Source organism: Orcinus orca, chromosome X (genome assembly GCF_937001465.1).
Source record: "Orcinus orca chromosome X, mOrcOrc1.1, whole genome shotgun sequence".
NCBI lineage: Eukaryota > Metazoa > Chordata > Mammalia > Artiodactyla > Delphinidae > Orcinus > Orcinus orca.
Window position 1 is genome coordinate 107522630 of NC_064580.1, and position 14819 is coordinate 107537448.

General features: G+C 40.9%; 1 non-coding gene across 1 annotated transcript; it reads right to left on the reverse strand.

Moving 5' to 3' along the window:
- Positions 1 to 13826: 13826 nt before the first annotated feature.
- Positions 13827 to 13899, reverse strand: TRNAG-CCC (transfer RNA glycine (anticodon CCC)). Its single transcript has one exon. It is a non-coding gene; the product is annotated as a tRNA-Gly (tRNA).
- Positions 13900 to 14819: the final 920 nt, after the last annotated feature.

A 14819-nucleotide genomic window follows, 5' to 3' on the forward strand; every position in this document is an offset into this window, starting at 1 on the left:
TGTAATTAGAGAAAGCCTGTGTGCAGCAACGAAGACCCAACCAGCCAAAAATAAAGAAAAATAAATTTTAAAATAAATTTTTAAGAACTCTTAAAAAAAACCCAAAACCACGAAGCTACAGTAATCTTAACAATGTGGTACTGTCATAAGTACACACATAGAGACCAAAGGAATAGATTTGAGAATCCAGAAATAAACCCATACATTATGGTCAATTCATTTAAAAAAAAATTTTTTTTTTTTAAAACCCACATTTGTTTATTTATTTATTTTTCTGGCTGTGTTGGGTCTTCGTTTCTCTGCGAGGGCTTTCTCTAGTTGTGGCAAGCGGGGGCCGCTCTTCATCGCAGTGCGCGGGCCTCTCACTATCGCGGCCTCTCTTGTTGCGGAGCACAGGCTCCAGACGCGCAGGCTCAGTAGTTGTGGCTCACGGGCACAGTTGCTCCCGCAGCATGTGGGATCTTCCCAGACCAGGGCTCGAACCCGTGTCCCCTGCATTAGCAGGCAGATTCTCAACCACTGCGCCACCAGGGAAGCCCAAGGTCAATTCATTTTTGACAAGTCTGCCAAAACTGTTCAATGGAGAATAAATAGTCTTCAATAAATGATGCTGGGACCACTGGATACACACACACAAAAGAATGAAACTGGACCCCTATCTTAAAACATATACAAAAGTTAACTCAAAATGGATCAAAGACCTAAATGTAAGAGCTATAAAATGCTTAGAAAGAAACACAGGTGTAAATCTTTGTGACCTTGGATTAGGCAATGGTTATTTGAATATGATACCAAAAGCACAAGCAACAAAAGAAAAAAAGGAGATAAATTGGACTTCATAAAAATTAAAAACTTTTATGCTGCAATGGATAATACCAAGAAAGTGAAAAGACAATCCACAGAATGAGAAAAAATATTTGGAAATCATATATCTGATAAGCATCCAGAATATATAAAAACTCTTACAACTCGACAACAAAAAGAAAAACAACCAATTAAAATGTGCAAAGAAATAGACATTTTTCCAAAGAATATATGGAAACAGCCAATAAGCACATGAACAGATGCTTGATATCATTAGTTTTTAGGAGAATGCAAATCAAAACCACAATGGGATACTACTTTATACCCACTAGGATAGCTATATAAAAACAAACAAACAAACAAACAAATCCGAGAAAATAACAGGTTGTAGCAAGGATGTGAGAAATGGGAACGTTCATACATTGTTGGTGGGAACTTAAAATGGTACAGCCGCTGTTGAAAACAGTTTGCCAGCTCCTCAGTAAATTAAACAGAATTACCAAATGACCCAGCAATTCCACTCCTAGGTATATCTTTGAGAGATTTAGAAATATATGTTCACACAAAAACTTGTGTTTTTGGACAGCCCAAATGTCCATCAACTTATGAATAGATGAAAATATGTGGTATATCCATACAATAGGAATATTTCAGCCATAAAAATGATGTATGTATTGATACATAATACAATGTGGATGAACCTTAAAAACATTATGCTAAGTGAAAGTAGCCAGACACAAGAGGTCACACATTGTATGATTTAATTTACATGAAATATCCAGAATAGGTAAATCCATACATTTATGTCAGCGGTCCCCAACCTTTTAGGCACCAGGGACGGGTTTTGTGCAAGACAACTTTTCCATGGACCTGGGGTGGGGGGATGGTTCAGAGGGTAATGTGAGCACTGGTTCAGGCAGTAATGTGAGGGAGGGGGAGCTACGGGGAACGGCGGGTGAAGCTTCGCTTGCTCGCCCGCTGCTCACCTCCTGTTGTGTGGCCTAGTTCCTAACAGGCCTCCGACTGGTACTGGTCTGTGGCCCTGGGGTTGGGGATCCCTGATTTATGTAGATTGTGGATTTATGTAGAATGTAGATTAATGGTTGCAAGGGGCTTGGGGTAGAGAGGAATGGGTTACTTATTGGGATGATGAAATGTTCTGGAATTTGCATAGTGGTGATGGTTGCACAACATTGTGACTGTATTAAAAACCCTCTAATGAAAAGAATTGCCTGTTTACATCTTTTGACTATATTTCTATTGTATAGTTGGTGTTTTATTAATTTGTGGAAACTCTTTATATTTGGTGGATATTTATCCTTTGCTTTATAGGCTGCAAATATTTTCTCCCAGTCTGTTCCTTGTCCATTACATTTGTTTGCATTATTTTTTGCTGTACAGAATTTGAAAATTTTTACATAGCATGATCTGTTAATATTTTCCATTATGGCTTCTGAATTTGAAACTTAAGAAGATATTTTCCATCCCAAGATTATAAAAATGTTTTCAACATTTCCCTCTAATCTTATTGAGCTTTTATAAAATGTAGATTTTAAAAGTAGAATTTTTATATGTTTAGCATAAAGTGGGAGTTTAACTTTATTTTTTTCAAATGGTCCCACACAATTCATTGAATAATTCATGCTTTCCCCACTGATTTGAAATGTTCCCTGTACATATTTTGATAATAACATTGAAAATGTAGTCGTCTTTCACACTTAGGTCTTTCAGAGATTCCTCTGTAACAACTGATGGTCAGTGTAGCCTATTCTATTTGAATTATAGACATAAAAACAATGATATTTATACCTATGCAGTTATTTTAACTATTTTCCCCACAAGGCACTTTTGTATCTCTTAAATTATTTGATTGTCTCAACATTTTTCATGGTGGGTGTATTTGTTTGCTAGGGCTGCCAAACCAGAATACCATAGACTTGGTGTCTTAAACAACAGAAGTTTGTTTTATCATAGTTATGGAGACTGGAAATCCAAGATCAAGGTGCCAGCAGGGTAGGTGTCTGATGTGGACTTTCCCTTTGGGTTGAAGATGGCTGCCTTCTTCCTCTGTGCTCACCCAGCCTTCCCTAGGTGTGTGCATGGGGAGAGAGCGAGAGAGAACTCTCTGGTGTCTCTTTTTATGAGGACACTAATGCTATCAGATCAAAGCCCTATCTTTATGACCTTATTTAACTTTAATTACTTCCTTAGAGGCCCCATCTCCAAGTACAGCAACCCTGAGGGTTAGGGTTTCAACATAAGAATTTGAGGGACACAAACATTCAACCCATGATATTCCATTCTTTGTCCCCCCAAATTCATGTCCTTCTCACTTGTAAAATATATTCATCCTACCTCAATAGCCCCCAAAGTCTTAACTCATTTCAGCATCAACTCTAAATTCCAAAATCTCATCTAAATCAGATATGGGTGAGGCTAGGTATGAGCATCCTGAGGCAAAATTCCTTTCCAGCTGTGAACCTGAGAAACTAGACAAGTTATGTGCTTCCAAAATACAGTGGGACAGGCATAGGACAGACATTCCCATTCCAAGAGGAAGAAATAGGAAAGAAGCAAGGAGTGACAGGTCCCAAGCAGGTCTGAAAGCTAGCAAATTCCATTAGACCTTGAGGTTTGAAAATAAGCCTGCCATCCAGACCAACTGGGGTTTGCAGTGTTGTTCCCATGGCCCTACGTGGTGTTCTCACCCCTGAAGCTCTGCTGGGTGGTGTTCCAGCCCCTGTGGCTCTGCTCCAGGTTGTGGCAACCTGGTCTGTTGAAACTTGAGAGGTGGGCCTACCCTCAAAAACTGAGGAGGAATCAAGTTTGTCCCCTGGGACTGTGGTGGGAGTGGTGGCCCTTATGATCTCTAGCCATTCTTCTCTTCTGTGGAGGGATAACACATGTTTCACAGTCAGGTAGCTCTATGATCCCACCCTATAGAACTCAAGAAGTTCAATGGCCTTCTTTCTTTTTTTTTTTTTTTTATAATTTTGTTTTTTTTTAAACCCCACATTTGTTTATTTATTTATTTTTGGCTGTGTTGGGTCTTCGTTTCTGTGCGAGGGCTTTCTCTAGTTGCGGCAAGCAGGGGCCACTCGTCATCGCGGTGCACGGGCCTCTCACTGTCGCGGCCTCTCTTGTTGCGGAGCACAGGGTCCAGACGCACAGGCTCAGTAGTTGTGGCTCACGGTGCTAGTTGCTCCGCGGCATGTGGGATCTTCCCAGACCAGGGCTCGAACCCATGTCCCCTGCATTAGCAGGCAGATTCTCAACCACTGCGCCACCGGGAAAGCCTGGCCTTCTTTCTTTTTGAAGCCTCTCTCCCCCTTCAGTGGGAACTGGCAGTGTTTCTGCTTGTCTAATCCCAACATCTCTTTATTGAGTGATAGTCTAGCCACGCCGTACATGTTCTCCTCAGAACATCCATTTTCATATGTTGCAATATGAGCAGGGTGAGAATTTTCCAAATATTTAAGTTCTGATTCCTTTTTGTTTAACAACTTCTTCAATTTCCCTTTCCTCTCACATTTTACTATAAGCAGTCAGGAGGACCTGGGCCACACCTCCAACATTTTTCTTAGCAATCTCCTCAATTATATAGCCAATTTCATTGTTCATAAATTCTGTCTTCCACAGAACACTAGAACACAATTCAGCCAGATTCTTTGCCACTTTATAACAGAGATCACCTTTCTTCTAGTTTCCAATAACCTGTTTCTTGCTTTCCTTCTGAGACCTCAACACCATGAACTTTAATAATATTTCTACTAACATTCTGTTCATGAATATTTATGTGTTCTCTAATAAGATGGAGGCTTTCTCTCCAGCTCTCCTCTTTTCTTTCTGAGCTCTCCCCAGAATCGCCTTTAACATTCACATTTTTACCATCAGTCCCTTTAAGGCAATCTAGGCCTTTCCTAGTCTGCACCTCAAAACTCCTCCAGTCTCTACCCATTACCCAGTTCCATAGCCACTTCCACATTTTAGGTAGTTCTTACAGAGGTACCACACTTCTTGGTACCAAAATCTGTATTAGTCAGCATTCTCCAGAGAAACAGAAACAAACAACTGCCCTCCCTAATGTGGGTGGGCCTCACCCAATCAATTGAAGGCCTGAATAGAATAAAAAGGCTGACCTTTGTGTGAGTAACATAGAACTCCTCCTGCCTGAGCCTTTGAGCTGGGACATCTGTTTTTTCCTACCTTTTGACTCAAACTGAAACACTGGTTCTTCTTGGGTTTTGAGCCTGCTGACTTTCAGACTGGAGCTACACCTTCAGGTCTCCTGGGTCTCCAGCTCACCAACTGCAGGTCCTAGGACTTCTCAGCCTCCGTAATGGTATGAGCCAGTCCCTTATAATCAATCTCTCTCTGTCATTCATTCTCTCTCTCTCTCTCTCTCTCTCTTCACATACACACACACACACACACACTATAGGTTCTGTTTCTCCCGCAAACCCTGACTAATACAGTGGGTGAAGCAAGTATTATTAACCTCATTTTGGTGATGGGTAAGTTAAAGCCCAAGAGTGGTTAAGTCTTACTAAATAAAGATCATTAAATGAGTTACAAACTATGACTAGGTCTTTCAGGTCACAGCCTCTTGTCTACTCAGTATCCCTACTGAGAATGCACATGGTGAAGGTCATTGTACCTGCCTACATTTTATAGTGTATCAACTCTTCTGAAGCAATGAAACCTCCTCTCAGTTCCTTGCATTATATTGATACTGGATAGCAAAAGCCCCTTTCACTTTAATATCCCTTTGAATGCAATTTCCCTGTTTTGGGGTCAATGACTTGTCCCCCATAGAGAGTCCCAGGAGGCCTGACCTCTAGGGCAATACTTAAAAACATTACTTAGTAATTTTTCTTATTAAGACCTTACTTTTTAAGTACTTTCTTCCTAAGTACTTTCTTACTTAGCCCTTAGAAAAATACTTTATTCCTTTCTCCTTCCTTTCCTGCATCCATTCTACCTACTTTTGGCCAGAGGACGTCAATTTCATTTTGAGAAATTCTCTCTATATGTAATGGATAAAGTCTGGCAGGAATATTAAAGATACCTTGTCCTCTCCTAGCTCAGGAGCAGTGATGTGGACCCAAGCTGGGTCAGTTAGAAGCTTGCACTTGGATTTGGCTAGTGAGTAGAGTGATAGAGACTAGACAAAATGCTAAGCAGTTCTTGCACAACACCTTCTGGAGTTGCCTGGTTTCTGCCCTAGTTTCTGGAGAGCTTGGTTCGCCAGCCTTTTCTTAAACCTGTTTGCTCCCCTGTATCTGTCCTTCAATTAAATCCCTCTTTTTTCCCTAAGTTAACCAGAATTGGATTTTGTTATTCACAACCAAAAATCCCCAATTCATATAGTAAAGGTGATTCATTCAGCAGATATTTATTAAGTATTTACTATTTTTCAAGCACTGTGCTAGTCAGAGGGGAGGGCTTTCCAAGTGCTTAACAGGCTGATCTCTTTTTGTCAATAAGAGAGAAAACCCGGGGTTAACTCTACACGCCTTCATTTTAAGTGCCAGAAAAGAAAGAGACTCTAGGAAACTCCCAGTGCTTCACTGAGAGTTAATTATTAACTACCATTAAATAAAGTTTAATAGAAACAATAAAAACATGAATGTTGGAATTGTAATACTTTTCTCTAACTGAAATATTTAGTTCAGAGCTGTAATAATTTTTAACTTTGTAATGAGTTTCTTTGGACGTCATATGTATTGTTATATTCTGGTGAGGTTTGAGTAGATCCCTGTTGCTAACCACTCAGGAACACAGTACATTGTGTTGCCTGTATGAGAAGTAGCTCCATCACAAAACAACGTTGATTATTTGAAGCATCTGTGCTTGTGATTTATTAATAGCCATGAGGCGAAAGATACTCAGTATTTCAGGCATTTAAAAGATGAAGGGGTAGTTTGAGGGAACGGGTGGTTTGGGGGAGTTAAATACTGATTCCTCTCTACTGCACGCCATGTAAATATACAGTTTAAGCTCGGATATTATCTTAAAGATCTTGGAATTCTGAATGCTGCTTCATTAATAAAGATTTTAGCAATTTTGGGGGCTTAGTAATTGGCTCCGACACGACCTTTTCATTGGAACATTTAGGCTCTCCTTTCAGATTCCAGACATAGAACTGGTGTAGATTCCTTGGCATAATTGATTTGGAGCTCAAATTTAAAGGCACTATTTTCTCTAGCAGAAGCATCTGAATTCACAGCTCACATATCTCCTGATCAGTGGCCAAGTGTCTCTTTGAACTGGACTTTGGTTTCAACTGCCTGTGAAAGAACATGACTCCTGATCGCCCACCAAGCATTCTTCTCATTGCACTTTCATGTGCCCTTGAAAGAGCCTATCTTTCCAACTGGCCCTCACATGGGTATGCCTTTCAAATTGGGTTTCCATCTCTCTTAAAATTCTCATTTAAAATGCTCTTGGTGACGTGAAGCTAATATTTATTACAAATCTTTGGTGTGGATTTTGTGGTATTTAATTTCTTTGTGTTCAGAGAAAAAACAAAATTAAAATTAATAAATTTGAAAAACTAATGCAATTTTGGAATGTCCTCTTCATCCATGACATTTTATTTGAGCAAAATTCATAAGGTGTACATTTCTTAACTCATACAAACCTTTCAAATGATGGGCCACATAATTCACTAAGAAAGGAAAAAATAACCAAGGCACCCTCCAGGGTCCCCAAAGTTAGTTTTGTCAATACAATGCGTTCTAAATCACACCATCTTAAACATAGCCTGCAAATTTGGTGAAAATCTGTGTAGCTGTCTCCATACCACAAAGAAACAGACAAAACTGGATGTTAATTACATATAGATAAGACATAGGTAATCTGTCCAATCAGTGATGACTCTGGCCCTTTCTTCCTTGACTCCTGCTACTCCTTAGTAACTCCACCAGAGGGCAGGCAGTAAACGAGAAAGGAAAGGAGAGGCCTGGCCGTGAGGCCCTCACGACACAAGGAAGGACTCAAGCTACCTAAACCCATTTCTGTACTCACTCCCCCATGGTCCTGGTGGGTCTAGCTTATTTGAGTGAAGTTCTTATTTCAGATAGGGACACGGGGTCCAAATCATGGCTCAGTCAGTTCAGGTAGTCAAGAACTATTTATTGAGTGTCTGCTGTTATGCGAGGCACTGTTTTAGGCACTGGGGATGCAAGACAGACAAAAACATTAGCTTCTGGAACTAACATTCTAGTATTGTATTTTCATAATCCCTGTGAGCCTCAGTTTCCTAATCTGTACCATGGGGGCAATAATACTAGTTTCTGTGAGCATTTAAATGAGATACTTACACATCTAATGAAGTTTCTGGATTTATTATAATTTACAGTTTGTATACAGCTTTGCATAGTGTTTATAAAGTTTTGTGTCTGGGACTTCCCTGGTGGTCCAGTGGGTAAGACTCCATGCTTCCAATGCCCAGGTTCTATCCCTGGCCGGGGAACTAAATCCCACATTCCACAACTAAGAAGTCTGCTTGCTGCAAGTAAAGATCCCACATGCCACAATGAAGATCCTGTGTGCCGCAACTAAGACCCGGTGCAGCCAAAATAAATAAATAAATAATATAAGAAAGAAACATTAAAAAATAATGCTGCTTTAAAAATAAATAAAATTTTGCGTTCTACTTTACATTTTCATGAACGTTTTCCTATGAACATTTCTTTTCTACTCAGTATTTTAACAGTAATGTAATATTTCATTGTGTCAATTTATCATAATATTTAAACGTGACTCTGTTCTATTGTATACTTGGTTCATAGCAGGTTCTCAGTAAATACTTGTTGAAAGAAGACATGAATACCACACATTTATATTATTTGCATCTTTTCATTATCACAAATAATACTCTTTTTAGCTTCTGAATAATCCTTCTGGGAAAAGTTCTAAAAGTAGGGTTATTATATCAAAATGCATGACACAAGGCATGAATATTTTCATGATCCTCAATATATATTACCATCATGCTGCCATGAAGACTGTACTAATTTACAATTAATGACAACCACATTGTGGTTTAATTTGTATTCTATAATTATTCATATTATCTAAGTTCTTTCATATAGTTACTATTTGGATATCCCTGTTGTAAAACTTATGTGTTTGGGCTTCCCTGGTGGCGCAGTGGTTAAGAATCCGCCTGCCAATGCAGGGGACGCGGGTTTGTCCCTGGTCCGGGAAGATCCCACATGCCATGGAGCAACTAAGCCCGTGCGCTACAACTACTGAGCCTGCGCTCTAGATCCCGTGAGCCACAACTACTGAGCCCACATGCCACAACTAATGAAGCCCGCGCGCCTAGAGCCCCATGCTCCACAACAAGAGAAGCCACTGCAATGAGAAGCCTGCGCATGGCAACAAAGAGTAGCCCCCGGCTCACTGCAACTAGAGAAAGCCTGCGTGCAGCAATGAAGACCCAACGCAGCCAAAAATAAATAAATAAAATAAATAAATTTATAAAAAAACCTTATGTGTTTGAGGGGCAGGACACTTTGGGGGGAAGACAGGGAAGACCCTACATGTAGGATGCTAATTGAGCAGAGTGAGCCTCAAAACTACCCCCTAAGCCATCAGGCCAGCAGGAGCAGAGAATGAGGTGACAGAGGAAGAGTGATGCAGAAAATAAATCAGAGGGACATTGAAGAGATATGTTACATTTTTGCCAAAGACTTACAGATGACAGATAAAGACTATTACCACAAAGGAGTACCTCTTTGTTACATCACAGCAGGGGTGGGGCTGTTTTGTGCAATGAGCACCTGTGACATTGGAAGTGAAGTCTGCAAACCCTGCTGTCTCAGTTGGACTTGAGAGAGCTGATGCAGCACTGGGCATGGAAATGTTGATGAATTAGTTGATGAATTGGGGCCTGGTTAGCAATGTGATTTGCATACCTGTGGTTTGGGGTTAGGCGTACCATATCTTTACCTCTTTGCCCTGACGAATACAATTGGTTGAGAGGTTGAAATTAAGCAATGAGCCTTTGATCTGAAATGGTTTGGTAAAATAAGCAATTGTGTGGTTTTGAAAAATAATGTATTTTGAAATGTTTTCAAACCTACAGAAAAGTCACAAGTGCAGTACAAAGAACTTCCACATCCCTTTCATCTAGTTTCCTAAGTGTTAACATTTCACTGCATTTGTGCTCACTTGCTCTCTTTCTCCCTCTATAGTCCCCAGACTGACCCAGCAATGTTTCATTTTCCTCTCTGGTCCAGGATTCCATTCAGGAATATGTGTTGCATTGAGTTGTCATATCTTTCAGGCTCCTCCAGTTTGATTTTTTTTTTTTTTTTTTTGGCCACGCTGCGCGGTGTGTGGGATCTTAGTTCTCAGACCAGGGATCAAACTTGCACCCCCTACAGTGGGAGGTGGAGTCTTAACCACTGGACTGCCAGGGAAGTCCCCAGGGACCTCCAATTTGAAATAGTTCCATAGTCTTTCCTATCTTTCATGTCCTTAGCAGTTTTAGAAACTTCTGGTTTTACATTTTGTAGGATGACCCACATGTTTCCTTAGGACTAGACACAGGCCATGTTTTCTTCTCAGTGCATCACATCAGAGGGCACACAATGCCAACCTGTCCTGTCACTGGTACCATTAACCTTGATCACCTGGTCATGTTGGTGTCTGCAGGTTTCACCACCATAAAGACACTACTTTTTTCTCTTTGTAACTAGCATTTTTGGGGAGATATTCCCAGATTATGCCAACGTCTTGTTCCTCATCAATCCTCCACCAGCCACCCTTAGCCTCCTGAATCAACCACTATTTGTCGTGGTGGCCAAATAGTGATTTTCTAGTTCCATCAATCTTTCTACATTTATCAGTTGGCATTCTACTATAAAGAAAAAACAGGATTCTCTCCTGTTCCAACTATCTATTGCTGTGTATCAAAATATTCTCAAACTTAGTAGTTTAAAACAATAATCATTGATCTAGTTCAGGAATCTGCATCTGGGCAAGGTGATGTATCAACCAGTGCAGTCGACTGGGTCTGGAGGATCCACTTCCAAGGTGGCTCACTCACGTGGCTGACAAGTTGGTGCTGCCTTTTGGCTAGGACCTCAGTTGGTCAGCCTGAACCACTACATGAAGCCTCTCCGTGTGGCTGCTTGATTTCCACTGCAGCATTGTGACTGAGATTCAACAGCAAGCATCCCAAGAGAGTAAGGGGAAAGTGCTTGGCCTTTTTCTGATACAACCTCAGAAGTCACAGGGCTTCACTTTCATTGTACTCTCTCGTTTAAAGAAGTTACAATTATCCACCCAGGTTCAAGGGGAGGGGACATAGCATTTACCACTCAGTGGGAAAGTTTTTAACATCACATTGTAAGAAATGGCATGTAGGATAGAATATATTGTGGTGGGCTTCTTTGTAAAATACAGTCTGCCCCATTCCCCATTTGTTTATTCATTCGTTTATATCAATATGGACTCATGGATTCCAATTTTACATAATCGGTTGTAATCCATTACTATCATTATTTATTTTGATGCTCAAACTGTCCCACATTTGACTATTGGGAGCCTCTTCCAAGGTGGTAGCTGTATTCTTTTGACATGTTGCCATTATTTTTTGCACATTTTCTTTGGTGGAGGGTGGTACATATAAACCATGATCTGGGTACTTGGTGTGCTCATTGCTAACAGGCTGTCATTGCCTCTAGGTCCTCTTATAGATAGAGCTAGTCTGTAAGAGGGCCTAGAATAAACACACACACACACACACACAGATAAATACATTTCCCCATCTCTCTGAGTATAAATGTTAAAAAAGCATGGGTTCATATCAAAACCTCCAATTTCAACTCAGAATCTTGGGGTTCAGTCTGGTCTTGCTCCTTTCCATGATATTTCTATATTCTCCAACAGTAAGAAACCTGGTGTTTATTATCTTCAATATAATCCTCACTTATTTGCTCAATTAATATAACCAGTCTCGCAAATACGCTAGCTTCTCTCCTCCACCTACCACCCCTGCACCCTGCCACCAGCACTCTGCATTCTCAGATATCAGCAGGCACGTTGCCAATGTGCTTCAATGTGGCATCCTATACTGCTTCAACAACCCATATGTTTGGGCACTAACAGGCACACCTCCAGTGCATCGCTGTGCAGCTCCCCTCTTCTCCCCCTTACCATCCCATGCCCTTGGGTGCCACTGGGGGTAATACTGACATCCCTCCATACAGCACCTCCTGTATCCCTCCCTAGCACTATATCCTCAGGCACCAGCAGGCATACCACTGATGTGTCTCCTCGTGGCAGCTCTCTTCACTGCCACTGACTCCTCCAAGCTTGGAAGGGAAGATGGAAAGGGAAAGTAAGCAACTGTGTTTTAACATGATTGAAACTGGCCAATATGTGGTCCAGAGTCCTCTGTCTTTGAACATCCACACTAGCTCCTTTTTAATCATTTAAAAATGCAAACTTGATCTTGCTGTTCTGTTTCTTAAAACCCTTGGATGATTTCCCGGCCCTAAGGCTAAAATCCAAAAACTCTAATATGACCTACAAGACCCTACATAATTTGACCAACCGCCTATTTTTTCCAGTATAATCTCTGTTTTATTTCTCTGGGTTCAGTCAGTTTCCCAGAGCAGAGTCTTCCAATCTCCAACTTGGAGTGTGTAAACTTTGGCTGCCAGTATTTTGGGGAACTGAGCCAAGGAAAGGGCCCGGAGGTCTCAATGATCAGAATGCAGACTTTAACTTAATCCCTATTTTCAGAATGTCATCTCATGCTTGGTTTAAGTGTCTCATCCTTTACTCAGATGGAGGAAGGGATCTGGGAACTAGCTGCTCCTTATAAATATGTTCAATCAATCATCCTGATTCCAACTGCATACTCCCATTTTCAGAGATACCTGGTACATTTAATTCTTGAGACTTTTGGGGTTTGCAGTACAAATAGCTTCCTTAGGTTTCAGCTTTCTCTAGTCTGCTAAATCAGTTACTACTCGTTTATCCATTTTCTAGTTTCCACATTTTGTTCGAGGTAGGTGGGGGGAGGGTGTTGTCTTGCCTGTTGTAGCCTCTCTTCCCATTTCCTTTGTCCTCATGGTGTTTGGCCTTTTAATTCCTTTACTGTCTTTTTTGTGGGGTCTCAGGAAGGAGCTAAGTGCATGTGTTCAATTCACCAAAGTTAACTGGAAGTGGAGTTGTCTTAAATAGCAAACACCCTGGTTCCTTTTAAAGCAGATTCCATGAACACAAATTGGATTTCATAGAATCATGAAATATTATATTATAATTAGAAACACTTATTCAGCCCAGTGGTTCTTTTTTTTTAATAGACTTGATTTTTTAGAGCAGTTTTAGGTTTACAACAAAATTGAGAGGAAGATACACACATGCATAGCCTCCCCCATTACCAACATCCTCCACCATAGTATTAGTACATTTGTTACAATTGATGAATGTACGTTGGTTGACACATCACCACCCAGAGTCCATAGTTGACCTTAGGGTTCACTCTTGGTGTTGTGCGTTCTATGGGTTTGGTCAAATGTATGATGACATGTATCCGTTATTATAATAACAATCAGAGTATTTTCACTGCCCTAAAAGTCCTCTGTGCTCTGCGTTCATCTGTCCCCACCCCCACCTCCGGAGATCACTGATCTTTTTACTGTCTCCATAGTTTTTCCTTGTCCAGAATGTCATATAGTTGGAATCATACAGTATGTAGTCTTTTCAATTGGCTTCTTTCACTTAGTAATATGCATTAAGCTTCCTCCATGTCTTTTCATGGCTAGACAGCTCACTTATTTTTATTTATTTTCTAAAAACATTTTAAAAAATATTTATTTATTTATTTGGCTGCGTTGGGTCTTAGTTGTAGCTCACGGGATCTTCGTTGCCATGTGCGGGATCTTCATTGCGGCATGTGGGATCTTCATTGCGACATTCAGGATCTTTAGTTGCAGCACGCGGGATCTTTAGTTGCAACATGCGAACTCTTAGTTGCAGCACGTGGGATCTGTTTCCCTAACCAGGGATCGAACCTGGGCCCCCTGCATTGGGAGTGCAGAGTCTTAGCCACTGGACCACAAGGGAAGTCCCAGCTCATTTATTCTTAGTGTTGAATAATATCCCATTGTCTGGATGTACCACTCCTTGTCTTTTTACCACCAGGTACCTCTTTTATTATATATTCACCTTCCCTCACCAAATACCCATATTTGAAAAGAGTTAGACTTCCAAAACTCAGTTTGAGAAACTATGGTCTAGTCAGAGCCCTCATTTTACAGATGAGACTGAGCCCCAGAAAGGAGAGGTGATTCGCCAAAATCTCACAACTACTGATGGGGTTCAGGGCAGGCCATCCCAAGATGTGCCACTTTGGCATGCGGATTATTTTGAGCTGAAAACAATCGAGGCCCAAAAGCCTCAGGAAGAACTTTTGAGCTCTCCTCTAACTGCCTAAAAGAATTTACATAGACGACCTGTTCTAGGAAGGGAGATATCACCACGGATAACTACAGCATAATATGAACTAGGTGTGGAGGGCAGGGAGGAACCTAGCAAAGTCTGTTAAAATTTCCCTCTGTGTCCCACTGTTTCTGTTTGGCCCAGCAAACGTTTGTTTACAAACATTTGCTCTTTTTCATCTTCCTGTGAATTGCCTTCCTTCCCTTTGAAGTCCCAGACCCCCACCCCCTTCTCCTTAGTCCAGGATGACACATATACCCCATTTTACCTGACTGTCCTGTGGGCCTCATAGTCCTACGGAGCCCACATATGCACAAAATTAAATCTGATTTTCTCCTCCTATTAATTTGTTTTATGTCATTTAAATTATTTGACCAACTAAAAGAACCAAGAGGGGAAGAGGGAAATTTTCTCCTCCCTGACACTAATGAGGGGCCACGTTAGGATGTGAACCCAGGTCTCCTGCCTTTTGTTCTAGTGCTCCTTTTAGATCTGTGATATAAGATTTATGTTCCCCCAAACTGATAAGCAGGTGAGGGAAATCT